The sequence below is a fragment of the Anser brachyrhynchus genome, assembly GCF_964034855.1.
Source record: "Anser brachyrhynchus genome assembly, chromosome: 4".
Lineage (NCBI taxonomy): Eukaryota > Metazoa > Chordata > Aves > Anseriformes > Anatidae > Anser > Anser brachyrhynchus.
Window position 1 is genome coordinate 25,274,217 of NC_137698.1, and position 27,877 is coordinate 25,302,093.

General features: G+C 37.0%; 1 long non-coding RNA gene across 5 annotated transcripts; it reads right to left on the reverse strand.

Annotated features, from left to right (window-relative positions):
* Positions 1–611: 611 nt before the first annotated feature.
* LOC308194493 lies at positions 612–27,833 on the reverse strand. 5 transcript variants are annotated; one of them, XR_013950598.1, is made up of 6 exons: positions 27,219–27,833; positions 25,061–25,199; positions 24,549–24,624; positions 19,204–19,473; positions 18,597–18,665; positions 612–3,317 (listed from the first exon to the last, which is right to left on the reverse strand). It is a non-coding gene; the product is annotated as an uncharacterized lncRNA (long non-coding RNA). The 5 variants fall into 5 exon arrangements; XR_013950599.1 differs by having other exon boundaries at positions 18,597–19,473; XR_013950600.1 differs by lacking the exon at positions 612–3,317 and having other exon boundaries at positions 14,625–18,716.
* Between the last annotated feature and the right edge of the window lie 44 nt (positions 27,834–27,877).

A 27,877-nucleotide genomic window follows, 5' to 3' on the forward strand; every position in this document is an offset into this window, starting at 1 on the left:
ATCCACTGTCCTGTTTTCCTATGGCTTGCCCCTTCTACCTCATCCACCCTGACTTTCACACTGAGGGTCAGGATCAAGCCAGGTGAAGGGGAATGGGACAAGGCCCTGCAGGGCCCCAGGAATGAGGAGGCAGTCTGATGGTGAAGGCTCCCAGGGTCGTGGATGGGCCTGTTTTGGCAGCAGTGGTCACTCAAACCAGGCCCTGGGGAAGGCCCTGGCCCCAAATGTTTCCTGAGCACTGGGGCTGGCCCTGTGGTGGCCTCCTCATGGGCCTTTGAAGCCTCCTCTCACCATGGTCCCTGGCAGGACAAGGCTGGTTCAGTGACACAGGCCACACATCAGCCCTGTGCACACACCCCAGAGGGGAGGCTCTGAGGGCCATAGTGACTGCCGTGCTCATGCGCAGGGGACCTGCAGCCACGGAGGATCGCCACTGCTTCCCCTCACAACTTCAAAACACAGTCACTTGGTGCAAAAGCAGCATCAGACAAAAGCCAACAGATTCCAGAGAAATATGGAAACAACAGAGCAGTTATGAAAAGTGAGTCCTGCCTAGAAAACAAATCAGTTTCTAAATGGGAATTTTGCTCTTAGGCCCATTCTTTTCTCTTCCCACAACATTGAGTGGCTGGGGTGTAATAGCAGTATAGGGCACCCACTTTGGGGAGCCTCACCAAAGTTCTACCAGGAAGAAACCCAAGTGGCGGTAACTTCTTAGACTTCTGAGTTGGTTGTTTTTTTGTTTGGTTAGTTGGTTGGTTGTTTTGTTTTGTTTTGTTTTGTTTGTTTGTTTGTTTGTTTAGTGCTACTGATCTGTCTAACCTATCCTAAAATGAAAGAAATCGTTACCCGTTTTAATGTTTGCAATATTCTGGACCTTTATAATAATAATAAGACTGATACCATGATTAAACTAAACATTTATTTGTTTAAGATACTAAGAAATGTTTGACGAATCTTGTGTATGTATCTGAACATTACATTCCAGATTAATGTCTTTTTACAATATGAAACTGCTAAGCAGTCCTGTAAACATTGTTGCAGGCCTGAAACAGCTTTTTCTCTGCTTCAGTGTTTAACAGATGGGAAATTTGCTGAGATGACACAGGCAGGTGTTGGAGTTACAGCTTGTTCTTCCAGATCTCAGAGAACAGGAAGCTCCAAAAAGTTTTTCTTTGTAACATTTCCCATATTTGCACATGGTCTATATCTGTTTTGTATTTGCCTCTGCCAGAAAGCACCTTTTAGTATGACTCCTAGCAATAAATTACCTTATGAATCAAGGTGCTTGGTATGCATTTTAAAGTGGACGCTGCCATTCACTGACTCATCTGAAGATAATTTTCACCCCGCATAGTCAATGTATCCCAGAGCAATATCTACATGCTAAAATTCAGACCTGATGCTTTTCTGCTTAAGTTCTGTAATTTAGTTCCCCTACAAAGCTTCTCACTTCTCATGTGAGGAAGCATAAGGGCACATATGAGAAGAAACTTGGGCTAATAAGACTGCAGGTTTCTTTCATTTCTGTTAGGTTCTTGCACCCAACACTGCCAGGTCCTGTGTGAAATCCCTCAGATCTCATCCCAGAGGGCTGCAGCCACATATTGCACCAGAATGACAAATTTTCAGTTCTCTTAATCTAATCAATACTTTTTAATCACACACACTCACACCAAAAATAAATAAATAAATAAATAAATAAAATTGTACCAAAACATTTCAATACAATGAAAATTTTCTTCTGAAGCCCCAAAAATTATTTCCAGGAACCCAGTTCACACACTGCTTTTGTGACAAGCCAAGAATATAAGAAAGCAAGCATCACAGAATGTGCTGGGTATTTCACATACTGCCAATGAAGCAAACAGGAGTTATTCTAGACAAGTTGCTCCTTCTGCTTTAGACTGTGTTTCACTCAAGTTTCACTTGACTTCCTTTTTGCTCTGTATATCTCTTCATATCCCATTTTAGGAATTATGTTGACATTTCATCATTAAAGTTCTACATTTTCTAAAAGAGCATCTCCATTAAGGCCTGTGAGAAAAATTCCTTTCCTGATGTCTGATAAATTCTGAATGTACTACAGTTAATTGAAAGAAACCATGGGTAAGCATCTGCATTAATATAATAATAATAAACTAAAGCACAGCAATAAAGTGACTTTTTCTTTAAAAACCATTCGTGCCTTCAAGGCCATGTACAACCCTGAAATGAAGAGTGAAGGGAATTACATAAACAGCAACATTCCCTTGTTTTATGTCAAATTATGTTATCTACTAATGATAAATGATAAAATCACTATCAAGATTACTGATGAGTTGTCAGAGAAAGAAGGCCAACAGACAGTAATTTCAATGTAATTAACTTTTAATATGATTTTTCAAGGAAACAAGACTTATGTGAATGTGTTGTAAGTGTATTTGTTTCTGACCGTCTGGTTTCTCCTAAAAACTCTTGAGAAGCTTGGCAGATATTAAACAATGTTTGTAGAAGGGTTGATGTGGTTTCTATGAAAATAGATGGCCAGGCAGAAAATACAGACCATACAGTTTTTTGAACTTTGAGAAAATGTGCAGAGTCAGTTTGTACGTTAGTAACCAATAAGAAATCTGCATGGGAGAGACATCTTATAAATACTCCTTCCATAGGGAAAGTTGCTTCATTTCTAGAAACCAAAACAAGTCAAATGTGAGGCACACATTGGTAACAAAATAAACTTGTCTTTGCGATCACTGGGCTACCAGGTTTGGGAAACCACAATATTTTTGAAAGAAAGTAGTAATATCTACCACTTTTTTTTTTTTTTTTGTGAAAACTGTTTTGTTGTGTTTTGTTTTGAGAATAGTCTATTCCTTGCTGGACAAGTAAGACATTATTACTTGTTGTCACTCTAAATATTATGTTGATCCTGGCAAGAATCTATATTTATTCTGCTTCTGTAATTATTGTTTTATGTCCAACCTAATGTTTGCTGGATTGATTCACTGGATTGTAAGTTATCTAGGCCAAGGAAACAATTTAAATTTTTGAAACTGCTATTCTCCTCTGAGTTAGAAAAAATTACTAAACCCAGCAATATGCTAGTTTAGGAAAAGATGGTAATTAAATAGCTTCAACTTTTCTTCCAGAAGAATATTTTATTTTCTTTTATCTAACTATACTGTTCTCAATAGATATTATCTTTGTGGGTTTTTGCCTGGAATTTGCTCCTGTATCACTGTTCCGTACAAAGGTGAAGACATCTTAGAAAAAATCTTCAGTAGCTGGATTTATTTTTCCTCAATGTAATGCTGTCAGCAAAGCAGAGGCTTTACCTGCAAGGAAAACATTACAGCACATGACAGTACATCTCTTATTAGCCTGCTAATAAAACAGGTTCTTTTAAGTTCATAACCCCTAATGTTCTTCTGCAAAATAACTTGGGCAGAGCTCAAAATCTTTCATTAGTGACAGCCAAAAGTAAATAATCTATTGTAAATGATGTAATTTTCAAAGCTTATTATTTTGTCTTTGTAAGTGTCATAACAATGCTTGATGGCAGCTTTCATAGCTGACACCTCACAGAATCCCTGTTGGCAAAATTAATCTACTGTTTTTAAAAAGTGCTTATTATCTATACATACCAATGAAACCATTGGAAGATTCCCCTGGGTTCCAGTGAACTTTGAGTCAGGTCATCCACAGATTAATGGGCTTTAAGACTAGAAGGAATTGTTAAGATCATTTGGTATGACTTGATGCACATGGTAGATCAGTAGCAATTTAGCAAATAAATGCAGCATCAAGCCAGCAACTTGTTCTTGAATGAGAACGTATCAGTTAAAAATGAACCCCAATGTAATGGTATCAGTACAGATAATATTCTATCAGCTAAATTGTAGAAGCTTAATGGTAACATGCTGGGAAGAGCTTGGAAGAGAGTCATTGAACATGGATTCCTGCTAATCAAAATGACACAGCACCACTCTGATTTCATAAACCACATTTAAAGGGAAAAAAACAGGTGCTAGAGAAAGTATAGATACATGTCTAGGCTTTCTGCTGCCTTTGGGGTATCCATCCTTATTCAGAGATGCAAATATCCTTACTTTAGGCATAGGTGTACACTGGTCATCCTTGCAGGATGGCTGTGGCTACTCAAAGAACACTTTATTAATAGTCAGCAAATTTCTTTTAATACCCAGTCCAAGATTGTTCAGGGTCAGGCTATATCTATTTGTTCTTGTGCCAACATTGTTCTTTTACTTAAACAGTTCTGTTCCCTTGTGGTGTTTATCCCTGAGGAGAGCAATCTTATCCCCTCTCAGCCTTCCTTTTGCAAAGTTAAACAAGTCACACCCTTCCACCTCTCATTAGTCAGGTTCTCCATTCCTCCTGTCACCCCAGTAGGATCCTTCTCTGCATTGAAACAAACTAGTTTCTGTTCATTTTCTTGCATGTCTTTGACCAGAGTTGTGACTATTCCAGGTGACTCCACACCAAGGCCTAGCACCATCAGCCTGCTTCTTGGCTGTCTTCCTGGAATTTTCCTGGTGGGGATATTTCAAAGGTACATTTGCCTTTTCTCATGGCTCTATGGCAATTTATAGCCATGCTGTATTTCTTCTCCTTAACTATTTCCCACTGAGAAGGTGCAAACCTATGACAAATGTTTTTTTGTTATCAGACCCCAAATTGCATGCTCACAACAGGTAATGAAACTCCATTCAGATGACATTCTGGACTAAATCTCTTCAGGACAGATGAAACAGTAGCAAGAGACTTGCATGCATGGGTAAGAGCAGTTAAAGATGAAAGCATGGAGTAAAATTGCTAAATCTTCTCATTTAACCACAATAGGATTAAGAGTAATGCTTGCTCATACAATAATAAGCATTTAGAGAGAGAGAGAAGGAAGGAAAAAAAAAAAAACTTAGTAGCATCCAAGTGCAGATAAATAAAAACAAATATTGTAAGTCAATCCACAGTGGCTAGATTCTTTTGCTGGTAAAGTCTTTTACATTTGGTAGGATTTTTTTTATATATTATTATTATTATTTTATACAGTGAACTTATTAAAATTCTTAATGCTTTCAAACCTTAAAAATAATGAAAACATAGAAATATTTTTTTTTTGTTTCGCCTACACGCCAACCTGTGTAGAAAAGGCTGTCTTAGATTAAAGTTATAGAAAAACACTTCACAACTTTCTGACTGTATCTCCCACCTCTTAAGTGAACAGCCTTAACAGTGGAAAGTGCTCTCAACCTATCCTTGCAACCCCTAGTAATTAAACACTGCAGTGAAACAGGAGTCAAGGTGTCTCATTCCTATAATGAATGCCCCAGTGCCCAAACAGAGTCAGCATTTTCCTTCCTGTTTAGTGTGTCTCATTGTTTTCTTTCTGCAGTTTCCACAGGATGGATGGTAACAAGGGTAGTTAAGATAGCCATTCAACACCGAGGTAGTCAGGGTACTCTAAGGTAAAGGGACATTATTTCAAAATCTCTCAGGTAGAACAGAACACTAAACACCTGAGTCTGTGTGTCTAAATAAATACCTTCACCATCCAGTAACAGGAAAGGAAATGTGATCTTTCACTGGTTCACTTCTTCCTTTTTTTTTTTTAATTTTATTTTTTTTTATTTTCTTACAAAACCTGAAAAGCATTCGTTTTGAACAAAGTGTTTTGCTAAGAAGTGTGGGGCGAAAGCAAGGACCAAGCTGTTGTTTGTACAGCAAACAAAACATATTTTGATTCAATAGATTTTTTTTTCTTTGAATTTTCTGGATCAGCAGCCAAAACAGAGAACTTATTTTCTGCTTCCTATTCCACATCTTAGCCACTGCAGCTTCTTGCAGCTGCATGTTTTGACACTTTGACAGAAACTTCAAGGTCTGCCCAATGGCTAAGGAGGAATGACTCTCATTTGGAAGTGCTGTCTGAGGCATGGGGACTGCTTTTTAAAGGGGAACTCTGATCTTGAGACTGAACTAAGTTTTCCCTTACATTTTAGGTCCTTATATATATGACAGTGAAAAAAACACTCTGCAGTGACTTATTTCTTATACTAGAATGGTATTTGCTACCACCAGAGAATACTGGCCTTTTGATCTGATTGTGCATGAAATGTTATTATGGTATTACCTATTACTGAGGTATACCTCAGGCACTGCCTTTCACTCTCCCAAAAACTGCATCTGATCAGCTAGAATTTCCCCAACAGCAATTTATAAACAAGGTGATTGTGTTTCCTTGTGCATTCGTGCAAATTTAAGGGCAAAGTACTACCTCATAAGGATAACTGCTTTTGACAGTTTATACTGGATGAAGTTTATTTTAGTCTCCCAGTTCAAGCCCTGAATCTTTTCTTTAATGTATATCTATTAAAGAAATCATGGGGAAAAAAAAAATTAAAAACATTTTGCATTTACATTGACCACACCTTCTGTGCTCACCATGGCTAAGATATTTTTTTTCAGATTCAAAAGATATTTTCAGATTCAAAGATATTTTTTTTTCAGAATTGTCACATCACTGTCTCTGACTTCTTTAATATGTAATCCCTCACTCCCTTCGTTTGTAGTGTAGGAAGTCTTCAGCCCAAAGCATATCTTATACCATCAGACATCCCTCAGAGATACACACTGGAAACTTCCTCAGAGGGGGCCACTGCTTTCTCTTTTGAAACGTTCATTATTAACATTTTGTCAAGCAGTAAGAATTGTGTTTTTAGTATCAGACAGTTTAGTTCCTGTTATTTTCTGTACAGTTCTGCAAGGTCTCAGAGGTTATCTGTCATTTGTCCTAGCTTAAAGAATATGCTTTTGTAAGCAAGTAGACTTGGCTAGAGGTGTAAAGCTGAAGTCAGTTCAGCCTTTTTTTAAGAACATGTGGTATATATGATTTTTTAATTCTTACCCGTTGCATATTAAATCTGAATTCTCAACCGAGTAACACCAGCTTGTCAAAGTAATGACTAAATTTGCATTAGCAGAAAGTTTAAAATAATAATAATAATAATAATAATTCCTTTTGTTTGTATAAGAACAGTATAAGCATGAAAAATAGTTTTCAATTACACCATTCAGCAGTGACTTTGCAATTATTTTTTATTATATTTTTGTTTAGTTAAGATTGCTATTTCCTAAAACATTTTTTTAATTGTGGTTGTTATTTTTGTTTTCACAATTAGAGGGTAGCACGTGAGTTTACTTTGACTTAACAGTATGCAATTACATGATGCAGTCTATATTACATGATTGTGTCAACTAGAAAAATAGCAGATATTTTAGAAGAGCTAGAGCACCACATCTATTTAGGCCCTTTTCCTCATCCCCTCCACAGGGTTAAAAAGCAGAGACATACATTGCACAAAACACAACCAAAATAAGTTCAAAATGGGTTTGGTAGCAATATTTAAAGACTAATTCTGAAAGATGTTAAACCCATGAACTGGAGATGTCTCAGACTTTTACAGTCCTTATTGAGAAGCCTCAGAAAATATTTGGGTCAGTTCAGTTCAGTAACCAGAAATTTTAACATTTTCAGAAGCCAGAAATTATTAAGAACCTTATTTTTTGATATTTGATACACGTCAAGGTTTTCCAACCCTGTTGATTTGTATTTCCCTTTATTGGAAAGCAGATAGATTTGAAGGCTCTTTATACGTGCAATTAAAGTAAAAAAAAATACAAAGAAATGGAAGTATGAAGTATTAACACATAGGATTGCCAAAATGAAATTTGTTATCTACTTTTCCAGATAATTTTCCTGATAATATCTGTAATTTTTGAAATTACAGCTGTGGGGTTTAACCACTTCTCCTTCTCAGTGAAAGTTTTGCAATACTTGCTGTTTACAAGATGTTAAATACAACTATTAACGTTTCCGTATCATTTGGAATTAAGATGAAAAAGGAGAAATGAATGTAAGCTTTCCATTGAGTTTTTCTGAAGTTCTTCCACACTGTCATGGAAACTCTAAGAACCATTACTGCTTCCCACTTTCCTTCCTTCCTTCCTTCCTTCCTTCCTTCCTTCCTTCCTTCCTTCCTTCCTTCCTTCCTTCCTTCCTTCCTTCCTTCCTTCCTTCCTTCCTTCCTTCCTTCCTTCCTTCCTCCCTTCCTTCCTTCCTTCCCTCCCATTTTCCTTCCTTCCTTCCTTCCTTCCTTCCTCCCTTCCTTCCTTTCTTCCTTCCCTCCCATTTTCCTTCCTTCCTTCCTTCCTTCCTTCCTTCCTTCCTTCCTTCCTTCCTTCCTTCCTTCCTTCCTTCCTTCCCTCCCTCCCTCCCTCCCTCCCATTTTACTTCCTTCCTTCCTTCCTTCCTTCCTTCCTTCCTTCCTTCCTTCCTTCCTTCCTTCCTTCCTTCCTTCCTCCCTCCCTCCCTCCCTCCTTCCTTCCTTCCTCCCTCCCTCCCTCCCTCCTTCCCTCCCTCCCTCCCTCCTTCCTTCCTTCCTCCCTCCCTCCTTCCCTCCCTCCCTCCCTCCCTCCCTCCTTCCTTCCTTCCTTCCTTCCTTCCTTCCTTCCTTCCTTCCTTCCTTCCTTCCTTCCTTCCTTCCCTCTTTCCCTCCTTCCCTCATGATACAGAAGGTGAGTGGTCTCCTCTGCCACATGCAGAGTGCGTTCTTCAAGAAGAACCTGAAATAAAGCCCCAGATTATCGTCAAGGGTGTCTGAGATTACGGTACTTTCAAGATGTCCTTATGTACCTGTTACACAGTAAACAGAGAGATAGGCAACAGTCACCTGATACAAATGTTCCTTCAGCTACTAATTACTAAGAAGCCCTAAATAAGCCTTCTTTCTCTCTGGCTGTGGCAGCAGCAGTAAGCTACACCCCTACAGATGGGAAGAGGCAACTGGTAAATCATACTTTATTCTCTGTGACTGGAAGGACAATTGTTAGTAGCAGCAGAACCCATTGTATTTCCTTTCCCTATATCCTTCTTCCTCTTTTGCTCTGATTCTGGCAAAAAGCTGATACTGTTTGGGAACAAATAGATTTCAGCGATGTCAGGTTTTCTGTATTTTTTTTTTCCTTGCACAGCAAATAACACATCAGTACTCTGGCTCATGAATACTCAGAAATGCCAGTGTCCTAGAAAAACAAATAATATGATTCACTTTGGGGTTTTAAAGGGACATCATTCACCTGGAAAACAAGTCCACATATGTTTTAGGAAACCTCTCATTTGTCATGCTAAAAATTATCATTTGGCTTTGCCTATTAAAATTTATTGCCACATTCCAATAGCCCACCAGAAGCTTTGCAGGCCCGCTTATTTGTGATATTGTACTTTTCCATAGACACTTTCAAGAGTACATTTCTTTTCATATGATACAAATGCACAACCTGGTAGGCTGTTCTTGTAGGACCTGATCTGCTTACCGTATGTTTTCATTTGATCCGAGAGGCAGTACTATCTTACCGACAGTTGTCAGCATGGAAGGTTGGACTCTGCCAACATCCTCTCTGTATAGCAGTGCTCTTTCATGGGACCACTGAACTTGGTAACTGTCCTTTTTAACAAAACAGACTGTGAGGAACCTGTCACTAGAAACAGCAGCAACTACAAAACATCTAATATTGTTGCAGTTCCCAAGAAGAAAGCATAACTATGGCCAGCATCCACACACATAACATGGCCAAGTTCATGGCTCCAGGGTGTTTGCAATCATATTTGCTGCCTCTGAAAAGACTTGCTAAAGTCTGTTGAGCCACGCTGCTGGAATGAGCTGATGAAATCATAAGAAGCAATAGCAAGTGTTATGTTCAGATTACTAGCAGACACAGACCTCGCCTCCTTTTCTCCTGAAGTAACCTTCTGGGGCATATTTGTTCTATGATTGTTTTCAAGGTGTTTTATCATGCCTACTGTCCCCACCCTCTTGGGATCATAGCCAAAACTGTCTCTGCATCTGCAGAATGTTGGCAAATGGCCATTGTGCCATTCAATAGTATTGGATACTTAAGCTGAAGTAGTTTAGCAATTATAAGCGGAGATGGTCTCTACTGAGTAATATGTCATTTGGTCTCCTCAGGGAACTTCTCTGGCTAGGTGCTGTGGAAAAAAAAAAAAAACATCTTGCCAGAATTGAAAGTAGACCACTGTTACAGAAGGAACAGATAATCTCTGGGAAATGGCCAGCAACTCTTGAGACTCTGAAGAAGTTATCTGAAGTGATCCTAGCCTGACTAGTGATTATCTTCCTCTTCCACGTCATTAATGTTCTTAAAGTGATGGGCTGTACCTCAAGGTCAGAGTTTGGTTTAGGCAAATTCATATTCACCAATTCCTGGGATTCATGTTGCAAAACTTCCATATTAGTGGAACAGCTTCCTTTTCTTCCAAAAGTTAACTTTCTTCTATTTCTCCTTCTGCAGTACTGCTCAGAGGAATACTGCCCATGAACAGCCTGTACTGCTGTTCCTAGAACCATAAACTCAGCTTGCAGCATTGGGAATTGTGAGGCTGCCAGATCAAGCAGCAATATTGCGTTATCAGAGGTATTTTTCTCTCTTCTTTGAGTCAAAGGCTATTAATAATTCCCAATACTCTTTTTCATCATTCAGAAAGTATACTTATGTATGCAATCAGCCTGCTCTCGTGCTGCTACTATTTCTGTTCCTCTTGGCAGTCTCTCCCCAGCACAACTGTAAACAGGCCCAGTTTCAAATGACCAAATTTTCAACTATGAGGGGCAGACTGCAAGTGTGACCACAGTTTGCTACAGTGAGCCAAGAGCATCATCAGTGTGAACTCAGTCAATGGATACATGCAATAACATGTAACAGAAGCAGAACTTTCTGACATCAAACTGAAATGAAATAATAAAGCCCCAATAGTATATTTTTTTTTTCAATTATCTCAAGCATGTTGCTGGAAATTTTGTTGAACCCAATGCAATTTATGTGGCTTCAGTTTACCAGTATTTTCTGTGGGAAAACACCATTCATGAAAAAAAATTGACCAATTTCAGAGAAAACTTAGACACTCATAGATCTGATCTTTAGAATATTCTCTGATTGCCTGAAAAATTTGTCCTCTGTTCAAGGGTGCCGGTATTTAGGAGCAAACTGAGGAGCTAAAATCCTGCTAAAGACACATGAATGAACAGTCACTTGATTTTACTTGTGCAGTAAAAAGTCTATATAGCAACTATTGGCATATATGCACTACAGCTAAATTGTTAGTGATGAATCTATTAAGTAAACTGAAATGCATAGCAGACTCACATGTGCCAGAGGCAACATTTTTTTTTAATCTTCCATCTTCTAAATACAAATATCTTCCAGGAGTCATCCTGAGTTAATAATTCATTTCATACTCTATAGCTGTAAACATCCTGGTATGACAGACAAAATATTTAAATTATTCTTGATTTATGACCTTATTTTATTCCATGGCTAGGATGCCTCTAGCATGAGTTGCTCTAAGGTTAGAGAGCATTACACTTAATCTAAAATTACTTCACAATGGGTTGAGAATTAATCATCCATATGATCTCAAACATTTTACACTACCCTGAACTCATTAACTTCTTGTTTCCTATGTGTGTATGACGCAGATACACATCCACATATATGTTCTGTCACCTCAGCATAATTCTTGGACCCCATGATTGTTCAGACTTTCAACAGGATATGACAGTCTTTATGCCACAGGGAAACTCATCTACTAACAGGAAATCTCCACATGTTAAACTTGGGCAGAGTTGTGTCTCAGGGATTAGAATTCACTGTTACATTATTCAACGCTCTTCCAGAAAATCTGGGTTTCTTATATGTTCTGTCAGTGGGTATCTAATATTCCTTAAAGCATCTAAAATTACTTGGGGTGCCTGTGTTTAAGCAAGTGAATCCTTCCTAGTATTGTCTCTGAACTTAAGCAAAATCTGTATTATGAAATAGGGCGTGAGTGAGGTTTAGTTCAGTATTGGACCCCTGAGCAAAAACTGATATGATACTTTCTATCAAAAATTCTTAGGGAACAGGAGATCTTCCCAGAATAGTTACTGTTCAAAAGTCAGGATATTCACCCTCTTAGTACACATAGACGAAACCCATGACAGACTTCCTGCCAACTCTGAACTAAGGGAAAAATGTAGTTATAAGGGGTAAATCTACATTTTTGTTGACTATTGTTTATTTTCCAATTACTGTACTAAAGACAATCTATAAATACAACAAAGTTCTTACAGTTTCAATGTAAAGATGACATTTTCTACCTATCTGTATAGTCCAGTTTCTTAAACATATGGGTATAAGGCCTGAGTTTATTTTTCTTTGGATATTTGGAAGAAAAAGAAATTTAGTTACAACTTTATGATTTATTTTGCCTTTATGATTTACTAAATTGTGGTTACCACATACTGCAGATTTCCTTTCCTCTGTTTCTTTCTAGTTCTGGTTTTCTTATTCTGCATTAATTCTGACTCCGTGTGCCTTTCAGAATTACAGCATTGAAAATTCAGCTGGATTCCATAACCAAAAAATGCTATCTGATTCCAGATAAAGAGACAGAACAGAAGTTGTCTCACAGTGGGCTTATACTCAAGTTGATTTATTTACCTCATTTTTTTTTCTCAACTAAAATACATTTTTTAAACAGCAGTCACAACAATTCATTGTCATGATAACTGACATCTCCTACTAATGCAACTTCTAAGTCAAATGAGCAACAACAAGCCCAAAGAAGAATTCAATAGATTCACACAGATCTTTCTCCTACTTTTCCTTCTGCACCTATCCCTCTCAGTTCATGCTCTTCCTGAAAACTATTTTTGCAATATCTAGATGAAATAATTAATCCTCAGTTATCACCAGACAGATTTGTTAATCATGGTTGGTAACTTATGGATTTTTATTTCCCATAGTGTTAGAAAGCGACCTTTGAAAATAATTAATTAGGTTAGAATTTAAATGAATCATGTTAGTATATATTTTAACTTTAAAGTTTAAAAAAAAGAAAAAACATAAAGATGGCAATTTCTGCAGCTACATAAATTGATCACTAAGTCTAACATAAACAAGCATACTTCAGGAAGTACTGATTTCAGTGCCGTAGTCTCAAAACAAGGGCAGTCCCCTGAATCAGAACAGTATTAATATACAGCCTGACAGCCTCATGGTTAAGACACTTTCTAGAGAGACATGGATTTTGGTTTATTCGTAATGTTGAAAGTCTTGAACTGCTTGGTCCTATACTCTACCAAAATACACTAATCCTTCAGGTATTCTGCAAAACAGAGCACAGTTTTCAGGTATTCTGCAAAACAGAGCACACCTCATACCCTTTAAATTTAAAGGAAGTGGCCAAAGTGGCCATATTTTGTCTGAAGTTAACATGTAATGGGACAGGTAAATACTTGGGTAGATAAATTTCCAGACTACCGATCAGATTTAGGTTTCAAAAGTCCATCTTAACTCTAACAAGATGGCAGCCACTGAAGGGAAGAATGGGATCTTGTGCATGACTACCAGAAATATAGTCTGTAACACTGTTCAGCGAGCTTTCAAGAATCAGTCTTGGATTTTGATTATTAAAACTCATCTTCAGCCCCTCTTTTAGCTTTTTAATATTTTTGTAGACGTTGGCTTGAAAATCCCTGAGTCCCCTGAACCAGAGTAATTGTACTGCTACAAAGAACTGGAGAGGTTTACCACAGGAAAGCTGCTACTACCTTTCACCACCTTGTTGTCTTCAGTGAGGCATGCCAAGAGCTACTAGTGCTAGTAGTACAGTATCAGCTACCGTTAGGACTGCTTCCTTGGCATGACAAGAGCTAGTGCTTGTAGTACTGTATCAGCTAACCATTAGGACTGGTAATAATGGTTGAGAGATGTAGAGCAAAAGGCTAGTATAGACACATCTCTGATTGTTTAGGCTGATTATTTGTTCTCAGTTACAGCAATATAAGGAAGCTATGCAATGAATTTGTGCAATAAATTAAAGGTGTTAAGCAAAGTGTTTTCCCAGCTACTGGTTCTTTCTCCAACTTTGCTGATTTCTGAAGCTCTCTCACCCTTTTGAGTTTGCTACTGTGTTAGCTCTGACTGATTAGTCATACACCTAAGTGAATCAGCATGAAATAATTCAGCTTCATTGGATTACATTTAGTCATTCAATATTTGATATGTCTTGGTTCCTAGATTCCTAGTGTATGATTTTCAATTTGCACATTCTTACTCTCTAAATTTTTGGAACTCTTTGCTGGTTGTTGAGACATCCTGCCTTGAACTTTCTGTGCTCCAGATGCCAGATGTGGTTAGTAACTTTGAGCTAGAGCCCAGACACTAAAAAAAGACCAAAAGGTTCTGGAAAAAGAACCTGCAGTGGTGCCAAAATCCACCCTCACTTTTCGTATGAAGTAGGTACTCTGAAAGCTTGAAGCAAACAAATGCTCCATCCACAGGCCCAAAGCTGGAAAAAAAAAAGAAGAAAGAAAAAAAAAACTGCCAAAGAGACCCGGGGGCTCCAGCCTAGCAGTAAAATTTGTATTTACTAGCCACTTCTAATTCATCACATACAGATTTTACTTTTGTGCACTGTATCTGGGAATCCCCTACATAATTAACTTCAAGGTAACATATTTCAGGTCTACAGAAGTTAGACATAAATTAAATGAAAAGGAAAAAGGAATAACCAGGCTTACTTGTAAAAGCAAAAAGTCCAAAATAAAATAAATATACATATTCAGGAACGAAATACACTATGATAATAAGAGGCATTGTACTATTTTTTCCTATAAAAAAACTCATTCTTTTATATAATTAAAGATAGTCAATAGGCATTACAAAGGCAAAGAATAATTTTAGCATATTTTATTATCTTGTAACTTTATAATTTATGAAAATAACATATTTATGAAATTTTGTTCTAACCACTGCTAAATTTTTCCTTCATCCACTACCAAATATTGATTACCCGTTTTTATTCCTTCATCCCCTACCAAATATTGGTTGCCTGTTTTTTAAAAAAACTTATTATAAACTCTGCAGTGATATTGTCTTTGGAACATGGGATCATGATCCTACCAGATTCTTAGTTCTTACAAGCATAATAGGCACAGCTTGTACAAAACTAATTTAGATTCATACAGAAACTGTGACCTTAGTGCTTGACCTTAATCTCACTAATTCCAAGAGGAGAAAGAACAAAAACCTGTACTTTAAAAGTGCTAAATGTATCACATATCAGAGTTTCTTTCTCATTTGAACAAGAATAATTTTTCTGAGGTATTGAATCAGATAAATTCATTAAAAGGCACTTTGAGATATATATATGTGCTTTTCTTGGCACTGAACTATATCAGCCCCACCTAATGTCACCTAAGCCAGGAAGAAAAGTATAAACTCACTCTGTAAATATTATTGCCATTTTGCCAGGTTGTACCAGTTTGGGGAGTTCATAATGGGATAATTTATCTTTCAAATAGAAATTAGTGACATGGAGAACTGGACTATTTCCTAGGTTTTGAAAGGTGTATACATATGCACATGAATAAATGTATTTTGAAGACTGAATGTATGTTGATATAGAGGGAAGGACAGAATGGAATATACCTAAACTAGGTAAAAAAATAAAAAATTAAAAAAAAAAAATCAAACTTGCTTCAAGAATAATGTTTTCTCTTGAAAAAAAAAATCTGAGAAACATGGAAAAGATTTAATTCACTTAGTGTACATGATAGTGCTGCTATAATACTGAAAACATGAGTGTACTCATTCTGAATAAAGAGCCACATATCTCACAATCCTGTCTTTGACAGTCATCAGAGCAAAACAGAAGATATACATTTTGCAATTCTTCTACAATGTACTATCCCACATTCACTCCTAGTAACTTTGCATTTAATTAAAATAAATTTTCTTAAATATTTCCTTAACCCATGTAAAATTACCATATTGCATGGCAATCAGTTACACAGCCTAGCTGCATTATGTATACTGTAGTAATTCTACAGCCATTAACATGGATATGCAAATGTTCCCTTCAAGTTAAACACTGATGCTCAGAAGTGGAGCTGGAGCCAAATGAGCAGACACCCAAAGTACAGGGTGCAGATCTGTGCACTGCAAGCATAAGATCTACCCTTGCTTGCAAGCTCAAAGCAACTCAGCAGAAAACTTTCCTCTTTAGATAACCCATCTAACTTTCTCCATGAAGTGTATAAAAAGCCTAAATGCATCATTTAAGTGGTCTGAATCTACCAGCTGGGACAAGGTGCCTCATATTTTGGTGTTGCATCACTTACTTGGGGGCGGTTGAATTCCATATTTTGGTCATTAAATGTAGATTTATACATGATACATATATATGTATAGCAATGCCAACTGGCATCGTAAGCCTGAGAAAAAGTTCTGTTGATGTGGACTTCTTTAATTTCAGTGCTGGATTATGAGTATCTTCAGATCACCAGAGCACTTTAATTAAACTCTGTTGAAGACTTCTGCTGCAATACTGTAAATTACCTTACACATTTTGCTGTCTCAGCTGCTTAGAAATGGATTACGTAGTCCTTTGCACCTAGACTGTGATTCACAAGCCAACCTAAAATTTCCCTCCAAAAGTGGTAGGATGATGTTTTTATTATATCCTTGTATATCTAATAAAAGGTTATACAGGACATACTTATCTTGTCAGAGCTTCATGATTTGAGGCAAAAGAAAAGGTAATAATTAGAAAACATTAAAAATTATTAATTGAAGGTTTCACTTACAGGCATGCAGTCAAGTAATATTATGAGGCTGAAAAATTTATCTTTGTTTTTCTCCAGGCTGACAATACATCTAAACACATTTGTCTAATAAGCCTTAAAAACCCATGACAAGGATGGCAGAGAATTTGAAAATCAATTCTATGGAAAATTCTCACATTTCACAGTTGTGTTTATTACTGGAAAGGAATTCACAGCCGTGAAATCTCACAACTATTCCTGGTATGGAAATTCTGGGCGGGAAAAAAAAATTTAAAAAAAAATGAAACATAACAAGAAAGAGTACATATAACAGAAACTATACAATGGCATAATACAACTAATAAGGTATAAAATCCTAAATGAACAATAACAATGCAAATTCAGAATGAGACATTCATTTTGCCAAAATGAATCAGGTGGTTGTTAACGAAATAAGAATATTCTTGTTCTAACATTATTTCTACACTTAGCAAAACAAATGTGGTTCCATAAGAGAGAAGGGATTTCCTAATATGGAAACATCGAATATCCCTGCTTACAGATAGTGACCTGGAACGTTGTGTGGTCCAGGGAGCTAGAATAATGAAATGATCTAGTCTGATTCCCTTCACATTTACAGAAATGCTCAGTGTGTCACTGAGCATTTGAGTGTGTCACTGAGCATCTGAGTTTCAGAGATTTTTGGCTGAGTATTTCTCTATGTGCCTTCTCATATTCCTATTTTAGATTTTTAGCTTCATATTTTTCAGGATTTTTTTTCACTTCCCATTTCAAAAGACTAAGAACTGATCCTTAGTATATCATATATTATACTGTTATTCAGTAATGTTACAGGGCATGAAATAATTAAAATAGGAGTAATATTTCTTAACTGATAGAGAATTTCACAAAATCAGCTAATCTTATTTAATAGTATAACAGTAAGATATTGACAATCACCATTCCGAGAAATTAAATTCAGTCACATACAGCAGAACTTGTAGATCCATAAAAATACATCTATATCTCAGTATTTGTATACATGTTTCATTTATATAGACCTGCTAACTCCCTCAACAGCAGTGTATTAGGAAATGCAAGAGGGGAATTAGGTAAAAAATAAATAAACAGTCTGCCTAGCTCAATACAAATTTGTTCAGCTCATTCACTGGTCATGTTTCAAACTTTAAGGCAATAAGTAGAAAACAATAAAAGGAGGGTAATTGTTGTGTCCTCTTTATATTTCACTTTGAGTCTGGCTTAATGAAATTCCAGTGTTGCCCTATATGACAAAAAAGGCAGAAGCACTACTCAAGGACTAAAGCAGCTTAAATTTCAGTGGGTAAACAACACCTCTCAAATGGGAGATGTGTGTATTTTTTCCCACTCCCTCACAGAAAAAAAAAAAAAAAAAAAAAGGAACCACAGACCAGGCAAATATTCTACCGTAGAATTATTTTGACAAGTAAGAGTTGCACAACAGCATCAGCTACTGAGCGCTGCCCCAGTACTGTCTACAAAGGCTAGCTCAGTATCTGTGCACACCGCTTTCTCACGTCACAGCACATAGGACCAGTCAGGATTCTGGCAGACTCCACACAAATGGGCTTATGCATGTACTAGACAAAGATTAACACAGTCAGTGAGACAGCTTTCCTGGTAAAAACAAAAACATCCAAAGGGTGCAGTGGCTGAGCACGTGTTTGAAAACTACTGCAGTCCTTTGGCAGACGTAGCTCTGCGTGTCACAGCCAAAGTACACAAGAAGCATGCAGCTGAGGGAAAAATAAAATATGAATGTGTGTTTGAATATATGAAAGGTCACAAGAATTAGTCATTCCTTTTAATCATCTCACCCTATGCTGCATTGACAGTTTGAATATACCAGATAAAGTATTTAGTTCATATAAACATCGCTAGCAATGTGCTTACCTGTTCTGGTGTGTTCATCTTCTCCAAGGCACCCACTGCTTCATAATCTCAATGTTGATGTATTCCTTCCTTAATCCCACCACCAAAGCAAATGTTGTTGTATTTAAATGCAACATCCCTCTGTAAAACCAACTTCCATTTAAATGTCTTAGTTCCATCTTCAACTTATCTGTCTTAATATCTTTTTGAAAAAATATTTTAAATTAAATAATTCTTTTTTAGTCCTCAGCTTTCTAATGTACAGTTTTAGCATGAATTATCATGCTCAAAATGTTAAATTAAGGAAAAGTTTAGGAAATGAAATGCTATTACATCTCACAATTTATCCCCAAAAGAGAGGTTTTTGACTAATTTGTTCAGACTCACACAGATTTCTCAAAGCTGCTATGAAATAATAACCAGAACAAAGCAGAACTAGGAAAAAAAATGATAATAATAACCATGAAATCTATTGTTAAATCAACACTATAATTAATATCTATCTATAAGTATCAAATCTATGTTAAAGCTATACTGTAATTAGTAATGGGAAAATATTCAAATGTTGGCTGAGTCAAATTCCATGGAAGCACATCGTATGCATCAGATACATCTGGACAATACTTACATTCCAAAGCAAGGCAGCTTCCTAAACAAGGAAGCTTCATATGGGTTTTACTGTAATCCAGCATATTTTGTTATTAGTATTGTTTCTTCACAGTAGTAACCAATTGCTGTTCTAGTTTTAAGTGCATTATTTTGCTGAACATCTTTTAGTTGCTGTAATCTGTAATGCACATTCAAAGGTTCTTGGTACAGCTGTATTACTCCAGCCATTAAAAAGGTGGTAAGGGGATCTCCTTTCTTCTTTGTTTCCAGAGAATGAGACTGGGTTGTTCTGCAAATGTGAATGCATAATGTTATGTTACAGAGTGGCAGGGAGAAATCAGTTGTGCATGTTTATAGCACATTTATATCCATAACTCTGCTGTACACTAAAAAAAATAAAATAAAAATAAATAATAAAAATAAAAATAAAAATAAAGTCTAATAACAATTATATTCCTTCTAAACAATAAAAAATATATATATATTAATATATTTGCTGGTGAGTTAGCTTGATGAACTTTTAAGTGCAATGGAAACTGTCCTTTTGCTATTTGTAACACAAATGTTGAGTTCGCAGGAACCTCTAGAGGCCATCAAGTTAATCCCCCATTGCGCAAAGCAGGATCATCTAGAGCAAGTTGTCCATTTAAACTCCATAGGATCTCTGGGCAACATTTTCCAGTGTTAGACCATGCTCACAGAAAAACAAACAAACAAAAAAAACTTTTTTAAATTTGCTTTTTTTAACGAAATTTCCCAATTTTCATTTTGCCTCTTGCCCATTGCCTCTTATCCTGTCACTGGACACCACTGAGTCTGAATGCATCTTCTGTACACCCTCCCATCAGGAATTTATAGATATTCCTGAGATTCCCATTAGCCTTCTCTTCAACATGTTGAACACTCCCAGCCCTCATTGCCTCTCCTGGTATGTCAGATGCTCCAGTCCTTTAGTCATTTTAGTAGCCCTTACATGCTGGTGACATTACAGAATATCCAAGTATGTTACCATATTTAATGTGGCTGTGGATTCTAGTTTTACATGATTTCTGAAGCATCTTGGAAGACTTATTTAAAAAGCTTCACATAAAAATAAAATAAAATAAAATAAAATAAAATCATATAATGTAGTATAGGTTTACCATCTCCACAAAACTATGTGAGAAATTTTGAGTTTTATTACATAGCCAAGATGTAATTTATCCAGTAGGACGAAAGCCTTTCAGATAACTTTAATTCTAGAAAGAGATAAGAGTATTTCTGCGTGTTTAAATAGCAGAAATGTAAAATGGAAGAGATATACATTTATTTATATCGTCTTAGAGGAATGTACTTAGTATTATTTCCAGATATCCATGGTGAGTCTGAACTTGGCTCAGTACATCAAAGATTTTAGCTTCTTCCTAATGGTCATATTAAGTAAACACTCTTACACAATTGGGAACTAATTCATAGTTCTCTGCAAATGAACTCAGCATATGCAGGTGGAGCCTGACCTCCACATAGACTTGTACTAAATACTTCTGTCACAGCTTTTAGTATGAACAGATGGCTGAGTGTGGCTGCATTCACAAATAATAAAGGTGCTTATATCAGCATAATACGCTCCTTTTACCAAGCTGCATAGGTGAGTTCTTTAAAAACATGAACTCCTCTGTAAGTCAAGAGAATCTCAGCTGGAAAGCACATAATACATTTTTCTTGATCGGCTATCAATTGCAGTTTATTTTGTAGTTGTAAGCATTTAAAATAATCAGAAACAATATTCAGTAATAGACTACTTAGGGTTATCCATGTCTGGATTGTTTTTTTTTCATTTTCACAAAATAATATCAGTATTTTCATTTCCTTAAGAAAATAAGTCCGGTAGTTTTATATAGTTATTTATGTTTCTTAGTTTCTGGTTTGTTTTTATGTACAAATGTTATGTATGTTATGTATTTTATGTATGTTTGTTTTTCTTAAAAAAATAATTTTAGATTTTCAACTCATTTACTGATTTCATCTTAATACTTTGAGCCTGAAATTGACAGCAATGTATGAAGCAACATGTGCTCAAAGTTTTTAATCATTAAGAATGTATTAGACTTCTTGGATTTTAAACATATAGACATACTTAGAAATTTGCTAAAGAATGCTTTATTATAAGTATTCTATCTGGCATTATTTAATTATTTACAAAGCTATAGTATTAATTACCATAATTGTATTTCTTATAGAAAATCATTTATTTGTGCAATCACTTAAGTTTTGAAGAGATTCATCTAAATGAAAATATTGACTTTTTACCATTCACAACATTATTTATTTATCCTGGCAGACTTTTCACTAAGTATATCAGTAGAGGTTTTTCTTTTATCCTCAGATGTTCCGAACACCTCTCGAAAAACAAACAAATAATCATTTATGGTCAAACAAATATAACTCCCCGTGCTACATTAAAATGTCTTACAGTTTGGATAACCAGGATATCTGGTTATTTCCTTTCATATTGCAGCAAGAACCACAGTTTATTTTTAGGGTTGTCATTCCAGAGTTAAATTAAAATAAAAGTAACAGCAACAATAAACATTTATGACTTAAGAACTATAGATTATTTTCTCACTGCTGCTCTTTTTCTAGAGTTCAAACAAAAGGATATTCTGCCCCCATTAGTAAAAAGGAGGATGACTAATGAGGGTACTTATATTGCACTTTCATTTTGTGTTCTACCAGGATGTTGCTCTTGGCACTCCTGTGGAGAAGCAACACAAGATTACGGTCCAGAACTCTTTCTTACCCACTCTGTGATGAGAGGAAGACCACAGCAAGTGTTATTTCTGGTAAGTACATCTCTCCTTAGTTCTTTTTCTTACTTTTTTATATCTTTTGTTTGAGTTTTGGTTCGCTTTTCTATATTATTTCTGAATGTCACTGCATCATTCCTTTGACGTCAATAGTGCATTACAAGCACTCTGCAGCACTTCCAGGATTTTGCACACAAAATTGTGGAAGCTCTCTGACTTCCCTAAAACATATGTGTAACAATCACTTTGCAGCACAAAATGCTCTGCCATCACCTCAGAAAAAGCTCTGTATGTGATACTTTTTCCCAAAACAAACTGCCCAGAAATTGATGTACCCAGACAGTGATTGCATGTAGAGAAAAATAGGAGAGAGCAAAAACATTAGCTTGTAAGACAACTATCTCTGTCTGACCCTACAGAAATTTGGAAAGCAGAATAAGGAGAATTCATTAGATTCACGGCTCCCTGCTAATTCATTATTTTTCAAAGTTGGAGTGAAATTTTTCTGGGATTTTTCTTTATTTTTTTTCTTTTTAAGTTCTTACTTTTTAAAAGTTAAATCATAATCAAAAACATATGCCATCTCTCTTCAACTGCATATTTTTCAAAGAAAGCACACTGGTATTTATCAAATAAGGATTAATATGAATCTAGCATTTCAACAAATGCCAAAGAGAATAAACATTAGCTATGTGGATACAATCCTTTAAGGAGGCAGACAACTCACAGTTACACTAGAATTATACAGTTCTAAGAAGCACATTTTCCAATATTGTGGATAGTGTGGTTTTAATTGATCAGGCTAACTTTTTAAGAAGCCTTTCAGTGTAGGCATACAGTTACTTTCCAAGTGTATAGATATTTGCATTGCTCAATGAGTTGATAATCAAATGAATAGTGTAGACAGTCCTTCGTATGGTGTGTTGCCAAAGTTGCAAGAGGCATGGGAGGGGTTCACATATTTTTGTTGTGTTTTTATTGCCAGCTGCCATACTGCTGTGGTGTTTAAAGACAGTGCCAAATACAGGGTTTTAAAGGTTCTCCTGTAATTATATCAGATAGAGAGAGGGCAGGGCATGCTTTAACACTGAATCCTGCCTTATTCATTTAGAGCCTGGCTCCAGTCTTGAGAAGTTTAAGGCCTGGCAGAGCTGCCTGCTAGTGAGGAGGCCTGTGCGGCCTTGGCAGTGCAAACTCGTGCTCACATTCGTGTTCTTCTGGTACCCGGCACCTTTTCAAAATCTGTTGGTTCTCAGGCATGGAATTACCCCCCATGTTCTAGATGTCTAGTGACTTCTTAAAAGCATTCTAAATCATACTCATGTCCTCACTGGGCACTGTGTTAACTTACTTGCTTCATGTTTGTTTGCTAGCTTGGTTTTATTTCTTTAAAACGGTGGTAACGCTGAGCATAAAAGCAGGATCTTGAGCTTGCAAGAAAAGGCATGCTGGAGAGCTCAAAACCATCTCAGAATAGGAACCAAGACTGGATCCCCAAATCCTCATGTCAATAGCTTCCTGGGAAGCTATTTCTCTCTTCACCAGATATTTCCCACTAAATAATTTTATTTACCATAAAACTTTTCTTTCATCAATAGTAGATGTTTTCACCAACTTCTTGTCACTTCAGATAAGTGACAGAAATCTCTCTCTTATAATTTGCTCTTCTCTAATGTGAATTAAAGGCAATATAAAAACCAGTCATCACCTACCTCACTTCTCATTTTCTGTAACATGTTCCTCACAAGCCTTGAAAAATCTTTTCACAAAAACTGCGTGCTTTCTAGGCATTCTTACAAATCAGGAAATTGCACATCACAAGTTTCTCATTCCCGTTTTGAATGTTTCTAGTGACTTTTCTTTTTGACTTTATAAAGTAAAGTGATCTAGTCTTCTCTTTATAATCTTCCTTATGCAACTAAACCAAGCCTTTTTATTCTCATATTCTGCTAAAGCACTGACTGTGAGATTTTTTTTTTTTCCTGCATGTACTTCTGTTGTTCTGGATGAGCAAAATATTCCAGCCACTGAACTATCATGGGCTGTGATGTTGTTCTGTAAATATACCTTTTGGCCAATCTTTGAGCCTGTTGTTCATTCAGTTTCTTGCCCTTTAAGTTAGTTTGACAACTTTGGCAACCAGTCTATCTATCAGATGTCTTGAATTTTTCTGTATACTGCAAGTTATAATATCTGAAATAAAGCATAGCTGCATAACCTCACCTTTTTATGCAGTAATTGCTGCCTTTCTACCCTGGTGCACAAGAGAGAGATCATACAGAAATGACATCATGAAAAGAACTCAGGGACATGAAAAACTGTTATACTTGCTGAACAAGGTTTCTTGTTAAAGAATGCCTGGTAACACAACACTAAGTCTGTGACCTGATTTATCTTTTACCTCTCCCACATAATTTTAGACATTTGGGACATTTCTCTAGCTTTGTTTTCCATCTTTCCTTCCCAATAGAAGCTGGCTAAAGGGACATACAAAAGTACACATGCTGTGGCAACTGTGTTTGAATGGCCTCCTACGTTCATTGCCTGATAATCCATTCAGAGCTGTGATATTGCTTACCTAGTTGTCATAGCAGCTTGAATAACACCTTGCAGAGTACAGAAACAGTCACAGAAATTAGGCGTGGATCTCTTTTCTGCAAAAAAACCTTTTCTGAGTGAACAGGGTGACACATCTGAGAGAGATCATATTCCTATCTTCTTTTTAAAAATGGGTTAAAATCACCTGGTAATCTCTACATGCTTTGATGCCATTGTGTTCTGTGTGGAACACTGGAACATAAGCCATGGGATATTGAAAAGAGTAAATATAAGTAAATGGCGGGAAATGGAAGAGGAAGGACCATAGCAGCAGAAGGAAAACAAAATTAATGAAATTTTGCTAACAAACACTAGTACTGGAAAGCAGTAAAGTGAAATCACATTCTGCACATAAATAACATAAATATCACATGCATTTAGCATTGCAGTCAGTGGGGCTGGGTGGAAGATTTAATCTGAATGGCTTCAACATCTAGGGCATTATTTAGTGTTATTCATATTTTTAAAATTTGAACAGAAAGTGCAGATTACCTGCATGGAATTGCTTGTCGCTCAAAGCACCCAAATCAAACTTTCATGCAGTCATTTAAAATCTTTTCATGCCTGTGATTTCAGATAACAGTCGTTTGTGATTTTTATGAGTCCAGTTAGCATATTGTATGACAAACCCCTAGGGCAAGTAAAAAAAAAATAAAAATAAAAATAAAAATAAAAAGACACATAAAGGTGCTATGATTTGGTGTGACTGTACCATTAAATAATGCAACATCATTTTTATCTCATGTTTTCTTAAATAAGCATAATCAGCTTCCACCACATACTAAATAAGATACCCAATGCATGTACTCAGTCTCTATAACTATTTAGGAAGATAGATCCTTCATAGTTGCTTGTTGAGACAGATCTTCCAAGCTTTTATATAAAGTCTGATATGGGTTTTTCTTAAGGATAGATTATGTGAAAATGTGGACCAACAAAAAGCAGAAGTCCTCATACTTCTCTATTCTTTCATGAATATTGAAGGCAAGGTTCAAAAACTGCCAATTTATGAGTCATGGAAAACAAACCCTTCATAACTAGCCACCCAAGTTTCAGCAAGAAGTCTACGAAGAGATGCTAACTCTGGATTTCTAGCAATGCAAATGTCTATAAAGAGCTTTTTTCTATGGGCAACATTTAATCCTTTATGCAGTTGATCATATTACAGACCAATGTTGTTAAAGGACTATGCCAGAACAAAATTCTTCAGAGTCACTGCAGTGAGTTATCAGCAAATTTGGTGCAGTGTGAAGGAGCAGAGCATATATATCCCTTACAGCCAAACAATCTCTGCTGGCCCTGGTAAATCACAATCATCCTTCTGGTACTTCCTCCTGTATTTGGAGGATTGGCACATTCTGTTCTAGCTGAGAATGCTGTCTTTGATTTCAGATATATTTTTGCCTAGGTTATAGGTATTGATGTGGAACTTTTTTTTTTTTTTTTTTTTTTTTTGGCCTTCTTCCACAAGTACATATAATGGACCCTTTCCATTATTACATTCAGTGAACAAAATCAGATTTAGAAACCTTGGGTTAGTATATTACAATACTTCAATTTCTGTAACTTCAACCTACCATGTCCAGGATTATATTCAGCCAAGCTGACTGCTAGAACACAGACTTGTAAGATTTGTTTAACGCAGAGTGTGTGCACTCAAATCTTAAAGCATTCCAGTGTCACTGAAGAGTCCAATTTGTTCTCAATTTGTTCAACAATTTAGAAAAGAGCCGCCAAAGGTCATACTGACTACAATGATTTGACAACACAAAGGCTTTTTTTATTGATCTTTTCCTTTGCGTAGCACTTTAAAAAAATATTGATACGCAGTGAAAATAAAGACCATGATGGATGTTGATTGTGACTTGGCCAAAGGTTGAGGAAGGGGAGAAGTTATCGGGGTTGCGCTGAGGGTGAAAGACTCCACTATAATGTTATTGTTTGGTCCCTGTGTGGTAACACTGTTCTCATGATGTGCCTTTGACTGGGCACTGTACTTGCCTCTCAGCAGATTAGGGAAGCTGGCTCAGCTGGTTGGGAAAGACTTCATTAGGCATGGCAGTTTAGGTGGCACAAATTTCACAGCTCCAAAGCAATCTGGAGTCCTCCCAGAAATACAGGTATCATAGTCAAACAAATCACTAATCCCAGAGACCAGCTCCGACTGCTTTTCTGAAGTACTGTGAATCATGATCTTTAGGAAAACTAGATGGCTGCTGTCCAATTTTGCAGCTGGATTATATTAGTTCACATTTTTAAGGACAAAGGTTATAATAACAAGTTCTTGTGTTACTCAATTTACTCAATTAGGTAACATAGTTACCTTAATAGTTCTGTAACAGTTTGCTGGTGTTAGGTGTAATATAATTTGTTTCTTCTAGGGGAAAAAATGAATTGAATTAAGGGTGTTACATATATGAAGGCAGCATAGGAGAAAACAGGCAGCTGGGAGGAGAAACCAAACAGGTGTACTGTTGCTGTCGCTGAGAAGCAAGGAAACACCGCAACAGACAGTAATGACAGAGATGAAGTCTGAGTCAGAGTACCTTTGGGCCTCGAAAGCACAAGCAAAAAGTTTAAACGTGATACACCAGGCAAAAGAAAACAGAGCACCCCAAAGAAAAGCGTGTTGTAATACACAGATGCATACCTGGCATATGTACGTTTACGGCGCTTAAGGCTGGAGCGATGGATTTTCCCATCTGCCCAACACTCCACCGCAGTGGGTTTCCTGTGGGATAACATTTGTGAGCCTCCAGTGAAATATTAACGAACAAGAAACTTGATTTCAGCTTTTTGATCTATAAGACTGCTCTTATTTCTAACGCACGGTGATATATGTTACTTGGTCTTGATACATTCGCTTTTAATCAAACGTAATTTGCGCTCTGTAGGGGGATATTCGGCTTGCAAGCTGTAAAAGTGGTTAACCATTTCTGGAAGCACAAGCCGCGTTACACACAGACCCGAGCGTTTCTCGAAAGCAGTTATCTCCATGTGCCCGCCGTTCGCCCCGTTTAATGACCGCTTCTTCGCTATTCCCGGCTGTGAGGAAAGGACAAGCACCCTGTGCCTGTTTGCTTTTCGGGACCGGCTTCCTTCCCCCTGCTGCTCTCCGCCTGGCCCACCCGCAGGGCGCTCAGCCTCGGCCGGCTGCCGGGAGCCCTCTCGGAGCCCGCAGCCTCCTCTCAGCCCATCCGCGGCGGGCCGGGGGCTCTGCCCCAGCTCTGGCTGCCCCGGGGCCGGCAGGGGGAGCCGGGGGGGCTCTTGGCCGGCCCCCGCTGCTTCGGTCTTGTCCTGGAGAGCGAG